Raw genomic sequence first — 20,399 nt, 5'->3', positions numbered from 1 at the left:
TCGGAGCTATCAGCCCAAAGGAAAAAAAGCGCCGCACCACCTCCGGTTGGGCTCGAGCCTCCAACCTTTCGGTTAATAGCCCATCGCGCTAGCCAAGCACGCCACGGAGACAGTCGTGCTCCATTCTCACCACCATCAGAACATATCTTCAAAGCTATCAGCCCAAAGAAAAAAAAGCAACACACCACTCCCGGGAGGGCTCGAACCTCCAACCTTTCAGTTAACAGCCGATCGCGCTAGCCAATTGCGCCACGGAGACAGTCGTGCTCCACTCTCACCACCGTCAGAGCATTTCTTCAGAGCTATCAGCCCAAAGGAAAAAAAGCGCCGCACCACCACCGGGTGGGCTCGAGCGTCCAACCTTTCGGTTAATAGCCCATCGCGCTAGCCAATTACGCCACGGAGACAGTCGTGCTCCACTCTCACCACCATCAGAACATATCTTCAAAGCTGTCAGCGCAAGGAAAAAAGCAACACACCACCACCAGGTGGGCTCGAACCTCCAACCTTTCCGTTAACAGCCCATCGCGCTAGCCAATTGCGCCACGGAGACAGTCATGCTCCACTCTCACCACCGTCAGAACATTTCTTCAGTGCTTTCAGCTCAAAGAAAAAAAAGGCCGCACCACCACCGGGTGGGCTCGAACCTCCAACCTTTTGGTTAATAGCCCATTGCGCTAGCCAATTACGCCACGGAGACTGTCGTGCTCCACTCTCACCACCATCAGAACATATCTTCAGAGCTATAAGCGCAAAGAAAAAAAGCAACGCACCACTCCCAGGAGGGCTCGAACCTCCAACCTTTCGGTTAACAGCCGATCGCGCTAGCCAATTGCGCCACGGAGACAGTCGTGTTCCACTTCCACCACCATCAGAACATATCTTCTAAGCTATCAGTGCAAAGAAAAAAGCAACACACCTCTCCCGGGAGGGCTCGAACCCCCAACCTTTCGGTTAGCAGCCGAACGCGCTATCCAATTGCGCCATGGAGACAGTCATGCTCCACTCTCACCACCGTCAGAACATTTCTTCAGAGCTATCAGCCCAAAGAAAAAGAAGCGCCGCACCACCATCGGGTGGGCTCGAACCTCCAACCTTTCAGTTAACAGCCGATCGCGCTAGCCAATTGCGCCACGGAGACAGTCGTGCTCCACTCTCACCACCGTCAGAACATTTCTTCAGAGCTGTCTGCCCAAAGGAAAAAAAGCGCCGGACCACCACCGGGTGGGCTCGGACCTCCAACCTTTTCGTTAACAGTCGATCGCGCTAACCAATTGCGCCACGGAAAGAGTCGTGCTCCACTCTCACCACCAACAAGACATTTCTTCAGAGCTGTCAGCCCAAAGGAAAAAAAGCGCCGGACCACCACCATGTGGGCTCGGACCTCCAAACTTTTCGTTAACAGTCGATCGCGCTAACCAATTGCGCCACGGAAAGAGTCGTGCTCCACTCTCACCACCAACAGGACATATCTTCAAAGCTCTCAGCGCAATGAAAAAGCAACACACCACTCCCGGGAGGGCTTGAACCTCGAACCTTTCGGTTAAAAGCCCATCGCGCTAGCCAATTGCGCCACGGAGACAGTCATGCTCCACTCTCACCATCGTCAGAACATTTCTTCAGAGCTATCAGCCCCCCCAAAAAAAGCGCCGCACCACCACCGGGTGGGCTCGAACCTCCAACCTTTCGGTTAATAGCCCATCGCGCTAGCCAATTACGCCACGGAGATAGTCGTGCTCCAATCTCACCACCATCAGAACATATCTTCAAAGCTATCAGCGCAAAGAAAAAAAAAGCAACCCACCACTCCCGGGAGGGCTCGAACCTCCAACCTTTCGGTTAACAGCCGATCGCGCTAGCCAATTGCGCCACGGAGACAGTCGTGCTCCACTCCCACCACCATCAGAACATATCTTCAGAGCTATAAGCGCAAAGAAAAAAAGCAACGCACCACTCCCAGGAGGGCTCGAACCTCCAACCTTTCGGTTAACAGCCGATCGCGCTAGCCAATTGCGCCACGGAGACAGTCATGCTCCGCTCTCCCCACCATCAGAACATTTCTTCAAAGCTATCAGCCCAAAGAAAAAAAAGCACCGCACCACCACCGCGTGGGCTCGAACCTCCAACCTTTCGGTTACCAGCCGATCGCGCTAGCCAATTGCGCCACGGAGACAGTCCTGCCCCACTCTCACCACCATCAGAACATATCTTCAAAGCTATCAGCCCAATGAAAAAACAGCAACACACCACTCCCGGGAAGGCTCGAACCTCCAACTTTTCAGTTAACAGCCGATCGCGCTAGCCAATTGCGCCACGGAGACAGTCGTGCTCCACTCTCACCTCCGTCAGAACATTTATTCGGAGCTATCAGCCCAAAGGAAAAAAAGCGCCGCACCACCTCCGGTTGGGCTCGAGCCTCCAACCTTTCGGTTAGTAGCCCATCGCGCTAGCCAAGTACGCCACGGAGACAGTCGTGCTCCATTCTCACCACCATCAGAACATATCTTCAAAGCTATCAGCCCAAAGAAAAAAAAGCAACACACCACTCCCGGGAGGGCTCGAACCTCCAACCTTTCAGTTAACAGCCGATCGCGCTAGCCAATTGCGCCACGGAGACAGTCGTGCTCCACTCTCACCACCGTCAGAGCATTTCTTCAGAGCTATCAGCCCAAAGGAAAAAAAGCGCCGCACCACCACCGGGTGGCCTCGAGCGTCCAACCTTTCGGTTAATAGCCCATCGCGCTAGCCAAGTACGCCACGGAGACAGTCGTGCTCCATTCTCACCACCATCAGAACATATCTTCAAAGCTATCAGCCCAAAGAAAAAAAAGCAACACACCACTCCCGGGAGGGCTCGAACCTCCAACCTTTCAGTTAACAGCCGATCGCGCTAGCCAATTGCGCCACGGAGACAGTCGTGCTCCACTCTCACCACCGTCAGAGCATTTCTTCAGAGCTATCAGCCCAAAGGAAAAAAAGCGCCGCACCACCACCGGGTGGGCTCGAGCGTCCAACCTTTCGGTTAATAGCCCATCGCGCTAGCCAATTACGCCACGGAGACAGTCGTGCTCCACTCTCACCACCATCAGAACATATCTTCAAAGCTGTCAGCGCAAGGAAAAAAGCAACACACCACCACCAGGTGGGCTCGAACCTCCAACCTTTCCGTTAACAGCCCATCGCGCTAGCCAATTGCGCCACGGAGACAGTCATGCTCCACTCTCACCACCGTCAGAACATTTCTTCAGTGCTTTCAGCTCAAAGAAAAAAAAGGCCGCACCACCACCGGGTGGGCTCGAACCTCCAACCTTTTGGTTAATAGCCCATTGCGCTAGCCAATTACGCCACGGAGACTGTCGTGCTCCACTCTCACCACCATCAGAACATATCTTCAGAGCTATAAGCGCAAAGAAAAAAAGCAACGCACCACTCCCAGGAGGGCTCGAACCTCCAACCTTTCGGTTAACAGCCGATCGCGCTAGCCAATTGCGCCACGGAGACAGTCATGCTCCGCTCTCCCCACCATCAGAACATTTCTTCAAAGCTATCAGCCCAAAGAAAAAAAAGCACCGCACCACCACCGCGTGGGCTCGAACCTCCAACCTTTCGGTTACCAGCCGATCGCGCTAGCCAATTGCGCCACGGAGACAGTCCTGCCCCACTCTCACCACCATCAGAACATATCTTCAAAGCTATCAGCCCAATGAAAAAACAGCAACACACCACTCCCGGGAAGGCTCGAACCTCCAACTTTTCAGTTAACAGCCGATCGCGCTAGCCAATTGCGCCACGGAGACAGTCGTGCTCCACTCTCACCTCCGTCAGAACATTTATTCGGAGCTATCAGCCCAAAGGAAAAAAAGCGCCGCACCACCTCCGGTTGGGCTCGAGCCTCCAACCTTTCGGTTAATAGCCCATCGCGCTAGCCAAGTACGCCACGGAGACAGTCGTGCTCCATTCTCACCACCATCAGAACATATCTTCAAATCTATCAGCCCAAAGAAAAAAAAGCAACACACCACTCCCGGGAGGGCTCGAACCTCCAACCTTTCAGTTAACAGCCGATCGCGCTAGCCAATTGCGCCACGGAGACAGTCGTGCTCCACTCTCACCACCGTCAGAGCATTTCTTCAGAGCTATCAGCCCAAAGGAAAAAAAGCGCCGCACCACCACCGGGTGGGCTCGAGCGTCCAACCTTTCGGTTAATAGCCCATCGCGCTAGCCAATTACGCCACGGAGACAGTCGTGCTCCACTCTCACCACCATCAGAACATATCTTCAAAGCTGTCAGCGCAAGGAAAAAAGCAACACACCACCACCAGGTGGGCTCGAACCTCCAACCTTTCCGTTAACAGCCCATCGCGCTAGCCAATTGCGCCACGGAGACAGTCATGCTCCACTCTCACCACCGTCAGAACATTTCTTCAGTGCTTTCAGCTCAAAGAAAAAAAAGGCCGCACAACCACCGGGTGGGCTCGAACCTCCAACCTTTTGGTTAATAGCCCATTGCGCTAGCCAATTACGCCACGGAGACTGTCGTGCTCCACTCTCACCACCATCAGAACATATCTTCAGAGCTATAAGCGCAAAGAAAAAAAGCAACGCACCACTCCCAGGAGGGCTCGAACCTCCAACCTTTCGGTTAACAGCCGATCGCGCTAGCCAATTGCGCCACGGAGACAGTCGTGTTCCACTTCCACCACCATCAGAACATATCTTCTAAGCTATCAGTGCAAAGAAAAAAGCAACACACCTCTCCCGGGAGGGCTCGAACCCCCAACCTTTCGGTTAGCAGCCGAACGCGCTATCCAATTGCGCCATGGAGACAGTCATGCTCCACTCTCACCACCGTCAGAACATTTCTTCAGAGCTATCAGCCCAAAGAAAAAGAAGCGCCGCACCACCATCGGGTGGGCTCGAACCTCCAACCTTTCAGTTAACAGCCGATCGCGCTAGCCAATTGCGCCACGGAGACAGTCGTGCTCCACTCTCACCACCGTCAGAACATTTCTTCAGAGCTGTCTGCCCAAAGGAAAAAAAGCGCCGGACCACCACCGGGTGGGCTCGGACCTCCAACCTTTTCGTTAACAGTCGATCGCGCTAACCAATTGCGCCACGGAAAGAGTCGTGCTCCACTCTCACCACCAACAGGACATTTCTTCAGAGCTGTCAGCCCAAAGGAAAAAAAGCGCCGGACCACCACCATGTGGGCTCGGACCTCCAAACTTTTCGTTAACAGTCGATCGCGCTAACCAATTGCGCCACGGAAAGAGTCGTGCTCCACTCTCACCACCAACAGGACATATCTTCAAAGCTCTCAGCGCAATGAAAAAGCAACACACCACTCCCGGGAGGGCTTGAACCTCGAACCTTTCGGTTAAAAGCCGATCGCGCTAGCCAATTGCGCCACGGAGACAGTCATGCTCCACTCTCACCACCGTCAGAACATTTCTTCAGAGCTATCAGCCCAACGAAAAAAAAGCGCCGCACCACCATCGGGTGGGCTCGAACCTCCAGCCTTTCGGTTAACAGCCCATCGCGCTAGCCAATTGCGCCACGGAGACAGTCATGCTCCACTCTCACCATCGTCAGAACATTTCTTCAGAGCTATCAGCCCCCCCAAAAAAAGCGCCGCACCACCACCGGGTGGGCTCGAACCTCCAACCTTTCGGTTAATAGCCCATCGCGCTAGCCAATTACGCCACGGAGATAGTCGTGCTCCAATCTCACCACCATCAGAACATATCTTCAAAGCTATCAGCGCAAAGAAAAAAAAAGCAACCCACCACTCCCGGGAGGGCTCGAACCTCCAACCTTTCGGTTAACAGCCGATCGCGCTAGCCAATTGCGCCACGGAGACAGTCGTGCTCCACTCCCACCACCACCAGAACATATCTTCAAAGCTATCAGCCCAAAGAAAAAAAGCGCCGCACCACCACCGGGTGGGTTCGAACCTCCAACCTTTCGGTTAACAGCCGATCGCGCTAGCCAATTGCGCCACGGAGACAGTCCTGCTCCACTCTCACCAGCATCAGAACAAATCTTCAAAGCTATCAGCCCATAGAAAAAAAAGCCCGCACCACCACCGGGTAGGTTCGAACCTCCAACCTTTTCGATAACAGCCGATCGCGCTAGCCAATTGCGCCACGGAGAGAGTCGTGCTACACTCTCACCACCAACAGAACATATCTTCAAAGCTATCAGCGCAAAGAAAAATGCAACACACCACTCCCGAGAGGGCTCGAAACTCCAACCTTTCGGTTAACAGCCGATTTCGCTAGCCAATTGCGCCACGGAGACAGTCATGCTCCACTCTCACCACCATCAGAACATTTCTTCAAAGCTATCAGCCCAAAGAAAAAAAAGCGCCGCACCACCATCGGGTGGGCTCGAACCTCCAACCTTTCGGTTAGCAGCCGATCGCGCTAGCCAATTGCGCCACGGAGACAGTCCTGCTCCACTCTCACCACCATCAGAACATATCTTCAAAGCTATCAGCCCAAAGAAAAAAATAGCGCCGCACCACCAACAGGTGGGCTCGAACCTCCTACCTTTCGGTTAACAGCCGATCGCGCCAGCCAATTGTGCCACGGAGACAGTCGTGCTCCACTCTCACCCCCGTCAGAACATTTCTTCAGAGCTACCAGTCCAAAGAAAAAGAAGCGCTGCACCACCACCGGGTGGACTCGAACCTCCAACCTTTCGGTTAAGAGCCGATCGCGCTAGCCAATTGCGCCACGGAGACAGTCGTGCTCCACTCTCACCACCATCAGGACATATCTCCAAAGCTATCAGCGCAAAGAAAAAAGCGACACACCACTCCCGGGAGGGCTCCAAACTCCAATGTTTTGGTTAACAGCCGAACGTGCTAGCCAATTGCGCCACAGAGACATTCGTGCTTCAATCTCACCACCGTCAGAACGTTTCTCCAAAGCTATCAGCGCAAAAAAAAAGCGCCGCACCACTCCCGGGAGGGCTCAAAACTCCAATTTTTCGGTTAACAGCCGAACGTGCTAGCCAATTGCGCCACGGAGACAGTCGTGCTCCACTCTCACCACCGTCAGAACATTTCTTCAGAGCTATCAGCCCAAATAAAAAAAAGTGCCGCCCCACCACCGGGTGGGCTCGAATCTCCAACCTTTCAGTTAATAGCCAATTGCGCCACGGAGACAGTCGTGCTCCACTCTCACCACCGTCAGAACATTTCTTCAGAGCTATCAGCCCAAAGAAAAAAAAGCGCCGCACCACCATCGGGTGGGCTCGAACCTCCAACCTTTCGGTTAACAGCCCATCGCGCTAGTCAATTGCGCCACGGAGACAGTCATGCTCCAGACTCACCACCGTCAGAACATTTCTTCTGAGCTATCAGCTCAAAGAAAAAAAAGCGCCGCACCACCACCGGGTGGGCTCGTACCTCCAACCTTTCGGTTAACAACCAATCGCGCTAGCCAATTGCGCCATGGAGACAGTCGTGCTTCACTCTCACCACCGTCAGAACATTTCTTCAGAGCTATCAGCCCAAAGAAAAAAAAGCGCCGCACCACCACCGGGTGAGCTCGAACCTCCAACCTTTCGGTTAACAGCCGATCGCGCTAGCCAATTGCGCTATGGAGACAGTCCTGCTCCACTCTCACCACCATCAGAACATATCTTCAAAGCTATCAGCCCAAAGAAAAAAAAAGCAACACACCACTCCTGGGAGGGCTCCAACCTCCAACCTTTCGGTTAACAGCCCTACGCGCTAGCCAATGCGCCACGGAGACAGTCGTGCTCCACTCTCACCACCATCACAACATATCTTCAAAGCTATAAGCCCGAAGAAAAAAAAGCGCCGCACCACCTCCGGGTGGGCTCAAGCCTCCAACCTTTCGGTTAATAGCCCATCGCGCTAGCCAATTACGCCACGGAGACAGTCGTGCTCCATTCTCACCACCATCAGAACATATCTTCAAAGCTATTAGCGCAAAGAAAAAAGCAACACACCACTCCCGGGAGGGCTTGAACCCCCAACCTTTTGGTTAGCAGCCGATCGCGCTGGCCAATTGCGCCACGGAGACAGTCATGCTCCGCTCTCCCCACCATCAGAACATTTCTTCAAAGCTATCAGCCCAAAGAAAAAAAAGCACCGCACCACCACCGCGTGGGCTCGAACCTCCAACCTTTCGGTTACCAGCCGATCGCGCTAGCCAATTGCGCCACGGAGACAGTCCTGCCCCACTCTCACCACCATCAGAACATATCTTCAAAGCTATCAGCCCAATGAAAAAACAGCAACACACCACTCCCGGGAAGGCTCGAACCTCCAACTTTTCAGTTAACAGCCGATCGCGCTAGCCAATTGCGCCACGGAGACAGTCGTGCTCCACTCTCACCTCCGTCAGAACATTTATTTGGAGCTATCAGCCCAAAGGAAAAAAAGCGCCGCACCACCTCCGGTTGGGCTCGAGCCTCCAACCTTTCGGTTAATAGCCCATCGCGCTAGCCAAGTACGCCACGGAGACAGTCGTGCTCCATTCTCACCACCATCAGAACATATCTTCAAAGCTATCAGCCCAAAGAAAAAAAAAGCAACACACCACTCCCGGGAGGGCTCGAACCTCCAACCTTTCAGTTAACAGCCGATCGCGCTAGCCAATTGCGCCACGGAGACAGTCGTGCTCCACTCTCACCACCGTCAGAGCATTTCTTCAGAGCTATCAGCCCAAAGGAAAAAAAGCGCCGCACCACCACCGGGTGGGCTCGAGCGTCCAACCTTTCGGTTAATAGCCCATCGCGCTAGCCAATTACGCCACGGAGACAGTCGTGCTCCACTCTCACCACCATCAGAACATATCTTCAAAGCTGTCAGCGCAAGGAAAAAAGCAACACACCACCACCAGGTGGGCTCGAACCTCCAACCTTTCCGTTAACAGCCCATCGCGCTAGCCAATTGCGCCACGGAGACAGTCATGCTCCACTCTCACCACCGTCAGAACATTTCTTCAGTGCTTTCAGCTCAAAGAAAAAAAAGGCCGCACCACCACCGGGTGGGCTCGAACCTCCAACCTTTTGGTTAATAGCCCATTGCGCTAGCCAATTACGCCACGGAGACTGTCGTGCTCCACTCTCACCACCATCAGAACATATCTTCAGAGCTATAAGCGCAAAGAAAAAAAGCAACGCACCACTCCCAGGAGGGCTCGAACCTCCAACCTTTCGGTTAACAGCCGATCGCGCTAGCCAATTGCGCCACGGAGACAGTCGTGTTCCACTTCCACCACCATCAGAACATATCTTCTAAGCTATCAGTGCAAAGAAAAAAGCAACACACCTCTCCCGGGAGGGCTCGAACCCCCAACCTTTCGGTTAGCAGCCGAACGCGCTATCCAATTGCGCCATGGAGACAGTCATGCTCCACTCTCACCACCGTCAGAACATTTCTTCAGAGCTATCAGCCCAAAGAAAAAGAAGCGCCGCACCACCATCGGGTGGGCTCGAACCTCCAACCTTTCAGTTAACAGCCGATCGCGCTAGCCAATTGCGCCACGGAGACAGTCGTGCTCCACTCTCACCACCGTCAGAACATTTCTTCAGAGCTGTCTGCCCAAAGGAAAAAAAGCGCCGGACCACCACCGGGTGGGCTCGGACCTCCAACCTTTTCGTTAACAGTCGATCGCGCTAACCAATTGCGCCACGGAAAGAGTCGTGCTCCACTCTCACCACCAACAGGACATTTCTTCAGAGCTGTCAGCCCAAAGGAAAAAAAGCGCCGGACCACCACCATGTGGGCTCGGACCTCCAAACTTTTCGTTAACAGTCGATCGCGCTAACCAATTGCGCCACGGAAAGAGTCGTGCTCCACTCTCACCACCAACAGGACATATCTACAAAGCTCTCAGCGCAATGAAAAAGCAACACACCACTCCCGGGAGGGCTTGAACCTCGAACCTTTCGGTTAAAAGCCGATCGCGCTAGCCAATTGCGCCACGGAGACAGTCATGCTCCACTCTCACCACCGTCAGAACATTTCTTCAGAGCTATCAGCCCAACGAAAAAAAAGCGCCGCACCACCATCGGGTGGGCTCGAACCTCCAGCCTTTCGGTTAACAGCCCATCGCGCTAGCCAATTGCGCCACGGAGACAGTCATGCTCCACTCTCACCATCGTCAGAACATTTCTTCAGAGCTATCAGCCCCCCCAAAAAAAGCGCCGCACCACCACCGGGTGGGCTCGAACCTCCAACCTTTCGGTTAATAGCCCATCGCGCTAGCCAATTACGCCACGGAGATAGTCGTGCTCCAATCTCACCACCATCAGAACATATCTTCAAAGCTATCAGCGCAAAGAAAAAAAAGCAAACCACCACTCCCGGGAGGGCTCGAACCTCCAACCTTTCGGTTAACAGCCGATCGCGCTAGCCAATTGCGCCACGGAGACAGTCGTGCTCCACTCCCACCACCACCAGAACATATCTTCAAAGCTATCAGCCCAAAGAAAAAAAGCGCCGCACCACCACCGGGTCGGTTCGAACCTCCAACCTTTGGGTTAACAGCCGATCGCGCTAGCCAATTTCGCCACGGAGACAGTCCTGCTCCACTCTCACCAGCATCAGAACAAATCTTCAAAGCTATCAGCCCATAGAAAAAAAAGCCCGCACCACCACCGGGTAGGTTCGAACCTCCAACCTTTTCGATAACAGCCGATCGCGCTAGCCAATTGCGCCACGGAGAGAGTCGTGCTACACTCTCACCACCAACAGAACATATCTTCAAAGCTATCAGCGCAAAGAAAAATGCAACACACCACTCCCGAGAGGGCTCGAAACTCCAACCTTTCGGTTAACAGCCGATTTCGCTAGCCAATTGCGCCACGGAGACAGTCATGCTCCACTCTCACCACCATCAGAACATTTCTTCAAAGCTATCAGCCCAAAGAAAAAAAAGCGCCGCACCACCATCGGGTGGGCTCGAACCTCCAACCTTTCGGTTAGCAGCCGATCGCGCTAGCCAATTGCGCCACGGAGACAGTCCTGCTTAACTCTCACCACCATCAGAACATATCTTCAAAGCTATCAGCCCAAAGAAAAAAATAGCGCCACACCACCAACAGGTGGGCTCGAACCTCCTACCTTTCGGTTAACAGCCGATCGCGCCAGCCAATTGTGCCACGGAGACAGTCGTGCTCCACTCTCACCCCCGTCAGAACATTTCTTCAGAGCTACCAGTCCAAAGAAAAAGAAGCGCTGCACCACCACCGGGTGGACTCGAACCTCCAACCATTCGGTTAAGAGCCGATCGCGCTAGCCAATTGCGCCACGGAGACAGTCGTGCTCCACTCTCACCACCATCAGGACATATCTCCAAAGCTATCAGCGCAAAGAAAAAAGCGACACACCACTCCCGGGAGGGCTCCAAACTCCAATGTTTTGGTTAACAGCCGAACGTGCTAGCCAATTGCGCCACAGAGACAGTCGTGCTTTAATCTCACCACCGTCAGAACATTTCTCCAAAGCTATCAGCGCAAAAAAAAAAGCGCCGCACCACCACCGGGTGGGCTCGAACCTCCAACCTTTCGGTTAACAGCCGATCGCGCTAGCTGGTTGCGCCACGGAGACAGTCGTGCTCTACTCTCACCACCATCAGAACATATCTTCAAAGCCATCAGTACAAAGAAAAAAGCAACACACCACTCCCGGGAGGGCTCGAAACTCCAATTTTTCGGTTAACAGCCGAACGTGCTAGCCAATTGCGCCACGGAGACAGTCGTGCTCCACTCTCACCACCGTCAGAACATTTCTTCAGAGCTATCAGCCCAAATAAAAAAAAGTGCCGCCCCACCACCGGGTGGGCTCGAATCTCCAACCTTTCAGTTAACAGCCAATTGCGCCACGGAGACAGTCGTGCTCCACTCTCACCACCGTCAGAACATTTCTTCAGAGCTATCAGCCCAAAGAAAAAAAAGCGCCGCACCACCATCAGGTGGGCTCGAACCTCCAACCTTTCGGTTAACAGCCCATCGCGCTAGTCAATTACGCCACGGAGACAGTCATGCTGCAGACTCACCACCGTCAGAACATTTCTTCTGAGCTATCAGCTCAAAGAAAAAAAAGCGCCGCACCACCACCGGGTGGGCTCGTACCTCCAACCTTTCGGTTAACAACCAATCGCGCTAGCCAATTGCGCCATGGAGACAGTCGTGCTCCACTCTCACCACCGTCAGAACATTTCTTCAGAGCTATCAGCCCAAAGAAAAAAAAGCGCCGCACCACCACCGGGTGAGCTCGAACCTCCAACCTTTCGGTTAACAGCCGATCGCGCTAGCCAATTGCGCTATGGAGACAGTCCTGCTCCACTCTCACCACCATCAGAACATATTTTCAAAGCTATCAGCCCAAAGAAAAAAAAAGCAACACACCACTCCTGGGAGGGCTCGAACCTCCAACCTTTCGGTTAACAGCACTACGCGCTAGCCAATGCGCCACGGAGATAGTCGTGCTCCACTCTCACCACCATCACAACATATCTTCAAAGCTATAAGCCCGAAGAAAAAAAAGCGCCGCACCACCTCCGGGTGGGCTCGAGCCTCCAACCTTTCGGTTAATAGCCCATCGCGCTAGCCAATTACGCCACGGAGACAGTCGTGCTCCATTCTCACCACCATCAGAACATGTCTTCAAAGCTATTAGCGCAAAGAAAAAAGCAACACACCACTCCCGGGAGGGCTTGAACCCCCAACCTTTTGGTTAGCAGCCGATCGCGCTGGCCAATTGCGCCACGGAGACAGTCATGCTCCGCTCTCCCCACCATCAGAACATTTCTTCAGAGCTATCAGCCCAAAGAAAAAAAAGCACCGCACCACCACCGCGTGGGCTCGAACCTCCAGCCTTTCGGTTACCAGCCGATCGCGCTAGCCAATTGCGCCACGGAGACAGTCCTGCCCCACTCTCACCACCATCAGAACATATCTTCAAAGCTATCAGCCCAATGAAAAAACAGCAACACACCACTCCCGGGAAGGCTCGAACCTCCAACTTTTCAGTTAACAGCCGATCGCGCTAGCCAATTGCGCCACGGAGACATTCGTGCTCCACTCTCACCTCCGTCAGAACATTTATTCGGAGCTATCAGCCCAAAGGAAAAAAAGCGCCGCACCACCTCCGGGTGGGCTCGAGCCTCCAAACTTTCGGTTAATAGCCCATCGCGCTAGCCAAGTACGCCACGGAGACAGTCGTGCTCCATTCTCACCACCATCAGAACATATCTTCAAAGCTATCAGCCCAAAGAAAAAAAAGCAACACACCACTCCCGGGAGGGCTCGAACCTCCAACCTTTCAGTTAACAGCCGATCGCGCTAGCCAATTGCGCCACGGAGACAGTCGTGCTCAACTTTCACCACCGTCAGAACATTTCTTCAGATCTATAAGCCCAAAGGAAAAAAAGCGCCGCACCACCGACGGGTGGGCTCGAGCGTCCAACCTTTCGGTTACCAGCCGATCGCGCTACCCAATTGCGCCATGGAGACAGTCCTGCTCCACTCTCACCACCATCAGTACATATCTTCAAAGCTATCAGCCCAAAGAAACAAAAGCAACACACCACTCCCGGGAGGGCTCGAACCTCCAACCTTACAGTTAACAGCCAATCGCGCGAGCCAATTGCGCCACGGAGACAGTCGTGCTCCTATCTAACCACCATCAGAACACATCTTCAAACCCATAAGTGCAAAGAAAAAAGACACACACCACTCCCGGGAGGGCTCGAAACTCCAATTTTTCGGTTAACAGCCAAACGTGCTAGCCAATTGCGCCACGGAGACAGTCGTGCTCTACTCTCACCACCGTCAAAACATTTCTTAAGAGCTATCAGCCTAAAGAAAAAAAAGCAACACAACACTCCCGGGAGGGCTCGAACCTCCAACCTTACAGTTAACAGCCGATCGCGCTAGCCAATTGCGCCACGGAGACAGTCGTGCTCCACTCTCACCACCATCAGAACATATCTTCAAAGCTATCAGTGCAAAGAACAAAGCAACACACCACTCCTGGGAGGGCTCGAAACTCCAATTTTGTGGTTAACAGCCGAACGTGCTAGCCAATTGCGCCACGGAGACAGTCGTGCTCTACTCTCACCACCGTCAGAACATTTCTTAAGAGCTATCAGCCTAAAGAAAAAAAAGCAACACAACACTCCCAGGAGGGCTCGAACCTCCAACCTTACAGTTAACAGCCGATCGCGCTAGCCAATGGCGCCACGGAGACAGTCGTGCTCCACTCTCACCACACTCAGAACATATCTTCAAAGCTATCAGTGCAAAGAACAAAGCAACACACCACTCCCGGGAGGGCTCGAAACTTCAGTTTTGTGGTTAACAGCCGAACGTGCTAGCCAATTGCGCCACGGAGACAGTCGTGCTCTACTCTCACCACCGTCAGAACATTTCTTCAAAGCTATCAGCCCAATGAAAAAAAGCGCCGCACCACCACCGGGTGGGCTCGAACCTCCAACCTTTCGCTTAACAGCCAATTGCGCTAGCCAATTGCACCACGGAGACAGTCCTGCTTCACTCTCACCACCATCAGAACATATCTTCAAAGCTATCAGCCAAAAGAAAAAAAGACGCCGCACCACCACCGCGTGGGCTCGAACATCCAACCTTTCGGTTAACAGCCGATCGCGCCAGCCAATTGCGCAACGGAGACAGTCGTGCTCCATCTCACCCCCGTCAGAACATTTCTTCAAAGCTATCAGCCCAAAGAAAAAAAAGCAACACACCACTCCCGGGAGGGCTCGAACCTCCAACCTTTCAGTTAACAGCCGATCGCGCTAGCCAATTGCGCCACGGAGACAGTCGTGCTCCACTCTCACCACCGTCAGAACATTTCTTCAGAGCTATCAGCCCAAAGGAAAAAAAGCGCCGCACCACCGACGGGTGGGCTCGAGCGTCCAACCTTTCGGTTACCAGCCGATCGCGCTACCCAATTGCGCCACGGAGACAGTCCTGCTCCACTCTCACCACCATCAGAACATATCTTCAAAGCTATCAGCCCAAAGAAACAAAAGCAACACACCACTCCCGGGAGGGCTCGAACCTCCAATCTTTCGGTTAATAGCCCATCATGCTAGCCAATTACGCCACGGAGACAGTCGTGCTCCATTCTCACCACCATCATAACATATCTTCAAAGCTATTAGCGCAAAGAAAAAAGCAACACACCACTCCCGGGAGGGCTTGAACCCCCAACCTTTTGGTTAGCAGCCGATCGCGCTAGCCAATGTCGCCACGGAGACAGTCCTGCTCCACTCTCACCACCATCAGAACATATCTTCAAAGCTATCAGCGCAAAGAAAAAAGCAACACACCACCCCGGGAGGGCTCGAACCTCCAACATTTCGGTTAACAGCCGATCGCGCTAGCCAATTGCGCCACGGAGACAGTCGTGCTCCACTCTCACCACCGTCAGAACATTTCTTCAGAGCTATCTGCCCAAAGAAAAAAAAGCGCCGCACCACCATCGGGTGGGCTCGAACCTCCAACCTTTCGGTTAACAGCCAATTACGCTAGCCAATTGCGCCACGGAGACAGTCGTGCTCCACTCTCACCACCGTCAGAACATTTCTTCAGAGCTATCAGCCCAAAGAAAAAAAAGCGCCGCACCACCACCGGGTGGGCTCGAACCTCCAACCTTTCGGTTAACAGCCAATCGCGCTAGCCAATTGCGCCATGGAGACAGTCCTGCTCCACTCTTACCACCATCAGAACATATCTTCAAAGCTATCAGCCCAAAGAAAAAAAAGCAACACGCCACTCCTGGGAGGGCTCGAACCTCCAACCTTTCAGTTAACAGCCCATCGCGCTAGCCATTTGCGCCACGGAGACAGTCGTGCTCCACTCTCACCACCATCACAACATATCTTCAAAGCTATCAGCCCTAAGAAAAAAAGCACCGCACCACCACCGCGTGGGCTCGAACCTCCAACCTTTCGGTTACCAGCCGATCGCGCTAGCCAATGTCGCCACGGAGACAGTCCTGCTCCACTCTCACCACCATCAGAACATATCTTCAAAGCTATCAGCGCAAAGAAAAAAGCAACACACCACCCCGGGAGGGCTCGAACCTCCAACATTTCGGTTAACAGCCGATCGCGCTAGCCAATTGCGCCAAAGAGACAGTCATGCTCCACTCTCACCACCGTCAGAACATTTCTTCAGAGCTATCAGCCCAAAGAAAAAAAAGCGCCGCACCACCATCGGGTTGGCTCAAACCTCCAACCTTTCGGTTAACAGCCCATCGCGCTAGCCAATTGCGCCACGGAGACAGTCATGGTCCACTCTCACCACCGTCAGTACATTTCTTCAGAGCTATCTCCCAAAAAAAAGCGCCGCACCACCACCGGGTGGGCTCGAACCTCCAACCTTTCGGTTACCAGCCGATCGCGCAAGCCAATTGCGCCACACAGACAATCCTGCTTCACTCTCACCACCATCAGAACATATCTTCAAAGCTATCAGCTCAAAGAAAAAAAAGCGCCGCACCACCACCGGGTGGGCTCGTACCTCCAACCTTTCGGTTAACAGCCCTACGCGCTAGCCAATGCGCCACGGAGACAGTCGTGCTCCACTCTCACCACCATCACAACATATCTTCAAAGCTATAAGCCCGAAGAAAAAAAAGCGCCGCACCACCTCCGGGTGGGCTCGAGCCTCCAACCTTTCGGTTAATTAGCCCATCGCGCTAGCCAATTACGCCACGGAGACAGTCGTGCTCCATTCTCACCACCATCAGAACATATCTTCAAAGCTATTAGCGCAAAGAAAAAAGCAACACACCACTCCCGGGAGGACTTGAACCCCCAACCTTTTGGTTAGCAGCCGATCGCGCTGGCCAATTGCGCCACGGAGACAGTCATGCTCCGGTCTCCCCACCATCAGAACATTTCTTCAAAGCTATCAGCCCAAAGAAAAAAAAGCACCGCACCACCACCGCGTGGGCTCGAACCTCCAACCTTTCGGTTACCAGCCGATCGCGCTAGCCAATTGCGCCACGGAGACAGTCCTGCCCCACTCTCACCACCATCAGAACATATCTTCAAAGCTATCAGCCCAATGAAAAAAAAGCAACACACCACTCCCGGGAAGGCTCGAACCTCCAACTTTTCAGTTAACAGCCGATCGCGCTAGCCAATTGCGCCACGGAGACAGTCGTGCTCCACTCTCACCACCGTCAGAACATTTCTTCAGAGCTATCAGCCCAAAGGAAAAAAAGCGCCGCACCACCGACGGGTGGGCTCGAGCGTCCAACCTTTCGGTTACCAGCCGATCGCGCTACCCAATTGCGCCACGGAGACAGTCCTGCTCCACTCTCACCACCATCAGAACATATCTTCAAAGCTATCAGCCCAAAGAAACAAAAGCAACACACCACTCCCGGGAGGGCTCGAACCTCCAACCTTACAGTTAACAGCCGATCGCGCGAGCCAATTGCGCCACGGAGACAGTCGTGCTCCACTCTAACCACCATCAGAACATATCTTCAAACCTATAAGTGCAAAGAAAAAAGACACACACCACTCCCGGGAGGGCTCGAAACTCCAATTTTTCGGTTAACAGCCGAACGTGCTAGCCAATTGCGCCACGGAGACAGTCGTGCTCTACTCTCACCACCGTCAGAACATTTCTTAAGAGCTATCAGCCTAAAGAAAAAAAGCAACACAACACTCCCGGGAGGGCTCGAACCTCCATCCTTACAGTTAACAGCCGATCGCGCTAGCCAATTGCGCCACGGAGACAGTCGTGCTCCACTCTCACCACCATCAGAACATATCTTCAAAGCTATCAGTGCAAAGAACAAAGCAACACACCACTCCTGGGAGGGCTCGAAACTCCAATTTTGTGGTTAACAGCCGAACGTGCTAGCCAATTGCGCCACGGAGACAGTCGTGCTCTACTCTCACCACCGTCAGAACATTTCTTCAAAGCTATCAGCCCAAAGAAAAAAAAGCGCCGCACCATCACCGGGTGGGCTCGAACCTCCAACCTTTCGGTTAACAACCGATCGCGCTAGCCAATTGCGCCACGGAGACAGTCGTGCTCCACTCTCACCACCGTCAGAACATTTCTTCAGAGCTATCTGCCCAAAGAAAAAAAAAGCGCCGCACCACCATCGGGTGGGCTCGAACCTCCAACCTTTCGGTTAACAGCCAATTGCGCTAGCCAATTGCGCCACGGAGACAGTCGTGCTCCACTCTCACCACCGTCAGAACATTTCTTCAGAGCTATCAGCCCAAAGAAAAAAAAGCGCCGCACCACCACCAGGTGGGCTCGAACCTCCAACCTTTCGGTTAACAGCCGATCGCGCTAGCCAATTGCGCCATGGAGACAGTCCTGCTCCACTCTTACCACCATCAGAACATATCTTCAAAGCTATCAGCCCAAAGAAACAAAAGCAACACACCACTCCTGGGAGGGCTCGAACCTCCAACCTTTCAGTTAACAGCCCATCGCGCTAGCCATTTGCGCCACGGAGACAGTCGTGCTCCACTCTCACCACCATCACAACATATCTTCAAAGCTATCAGCCCTAAGAAAAAAAAGCACCGCACCACCACCGCGTGGGCTCGAACCTCCTACCTTTCGGTTACCAGCCGATCGCGCTAGCCAATGTCGCCACGGAGACAGTCCTGCTCCACTCTCACCACCATCAGAACATATCTTCAAAGCTATCAGCGCAAAGAAAAAAGCAACACACCACCACGGGAGGGCTCCAACCTCCAACATTTCGGTTAACAGCCGATCGCGCTAGCCAATTGCGCCAAAGAGACAGTCATGCTCCACTCTCACCACCGTCAGAACATTTCTTCAGAGCTATCAGCCCAAAGAAAAAAAAGCGCCGCACCACCATCGGGTTGGCTCAAACCTCCAACCTTTCGGTTAACAGCCCATCGCGCTAGCCAATTGCGCCACGGAGACAGTCATGCTCCACTCTCACCACCGTCAGAACATTTCTTCAGAGCTATCTCCCAAAAAAAAAGCGCCGCACCACCACCGGGTGGGCTCGAACCTCCAACCTTTCGGTTACCAGCCGATCGCGCAAGCCAATTGCGCCACACAGACAATCCTGCTCCACTCTCACCACCATCAGAACATATCTTCAAAGCTATCAGCTCAAAGAAAAAAAAGCGCCGCACCACCACCGGGTGGGCTCGTACCTCCAACCTTTCGGTTAACAGCCCTACGCGCTAGCCAATGCGCCACGGAGACAGTCGTGCTCCACTCTCACCACCATCACAACATATCTTCAAAGCTATAAGCCCGAAGAAAAAAAAGCGCCGCACCACCTCCGGGTGGGCTCGAGCCTCCAACCTTTCGGTTAATAGCCCATCGCGCTAGCCAATTACGCCACGGAGACAGTCGTGCTCCATTCTCACCACCATCAGAACATATCTTCAAAGCTATTAGCGCAAAGAAAAAAGCAACACACCACTCCCGGGAGGGCTTGAACCCCCAACCTTTTGGTTAGCAGCCGATCGCGCTGGACAATTGCGCCACGGAGACAGTCATGCTCCGCTCTCCCCACCATCAGAACATTTCTTCAAAGCTATCAGCCCAAAGAAAAAAGCAACACACCACCCCGGGAGGGCTCGAACCTCCAACATTTCGGTTAACAGCCGATCGCGCTAGCCAATTGCGCCACGGAGACAGTCGTGCTCCACTCTCACCACCGTCAGAACATTTCTTCAGAGCTATCTGCCCAAAGAAAAAAAAGCTCCGCACCACCATCGGGTGGGCTCGAACCTCCAACCTTTCGGTTAACAGCCAATTGCGCTAGCCAATTGCGCCACGGAGAGTCGTGCTCCACTCTCACCTCCGTCAGAACATTTCTTCGGAGCTATCAGCCCAAAGGAAAAAAAGCGCCGCACCACCTCCGGGTGGGCTCGAGCCTCCAACCTTTCGGTTAATAGCCCATCGCGCTAGCCAAGTACGCCACGGAGACAGTCGTGCTCCATTCTCACCACCATCAGAACATATCTTCAAAGCTATCAGCCCAAAGAAAAAAAAGCAACACACCACTCCCGGGAGGGCTCGAACCCCCAACCTTTCAGTTAACAGCCGATCGCGCTAGCCAATTGCGCCACGGAGACAGTCGTGCTCCACTTTCACCACCGTCAGAACATTTCTTCAGAGCTATCAGCCCAAAGGAAAAAAAGCGCCGCACCACCGACGGGTGGGCTCGAGCGTCCAACCTTTCGGTTACCAGCCGATCGTGCTACCCAATTGCGCCACGGAGACAGTCCTGCTCCACTCTCACCACCATCAGAACATATCTTCAAAGCTATCAGCCCAAAGAAACAAAAGCAACACACCACTCCCGGGAGGGCTTGAACCTCCAACCTTACAGTTAACAGCCGATCGCGCTAGCCAAT

The 20,399-nt window shown here is 53.4% G+C and overlaps 3 non-coding genes across 3 annotated transcripts; all 3 read right to left on the bottom strand.

Annotated features, from left to right (window-relative positions):
* Window positions 1-919: 919 nt before the first annotated feature.
* TRNAS-GCU (transfer RNA serine (anticodon GCU)) lies at window positions 920-992 on the bottom strand. Its single transcript has one exon. It is a non-coding gene; the product is annotated as a tRNA-Ser (tRNA).
* Window positions 993-4,753: 3,761 nt separating this feature from the next.
* TRNAS-GCU (transfer RNA serine (anticodon GCU)) lies at window positions 4,754-4,826 on the bottom strand. The gene has a single exon. It is a non-coding gene; the product is annotated as a tRNA-Ser (tRNA).
* A 4,484-nt stretch (window positions 4,827-9,310) lies between these two features.
* TRNAS-GCU (transfer RNA serine (anticodon GCU)) lies at window positions 9,311-9,383 on the bottom strand. The gene has a single exon. It is a non-coding gene; the product is annotated as a tRNA-Ser (tRNA).
* Between the last annotated feature and the right edge of the window lie 11,016 nt (window positions 9,384-20,399).

Source organism: Rhipicephalus microplus, unplaced genomic scaffold (genome assembly GCF_043290135.1).
Source record: "Rhipicephalus microplus isolate Deutch F79 unplaced genomic scaffold, USDA_Rmic scaffold_69, whole genome shotgun sequence".
Taxonomy (NCBI): Eukaryota; Metazoa; Arthropoda; class Arachnida; order Ixodida; family Ixodidae; genus Rhipicephalus; species Rhipicephalus microplus.
The sequence above is the reverse complement of the archived record's forward strand: the minus strand, read 5'-3'. Positions and strand labels throughout refer to the sequence as shown.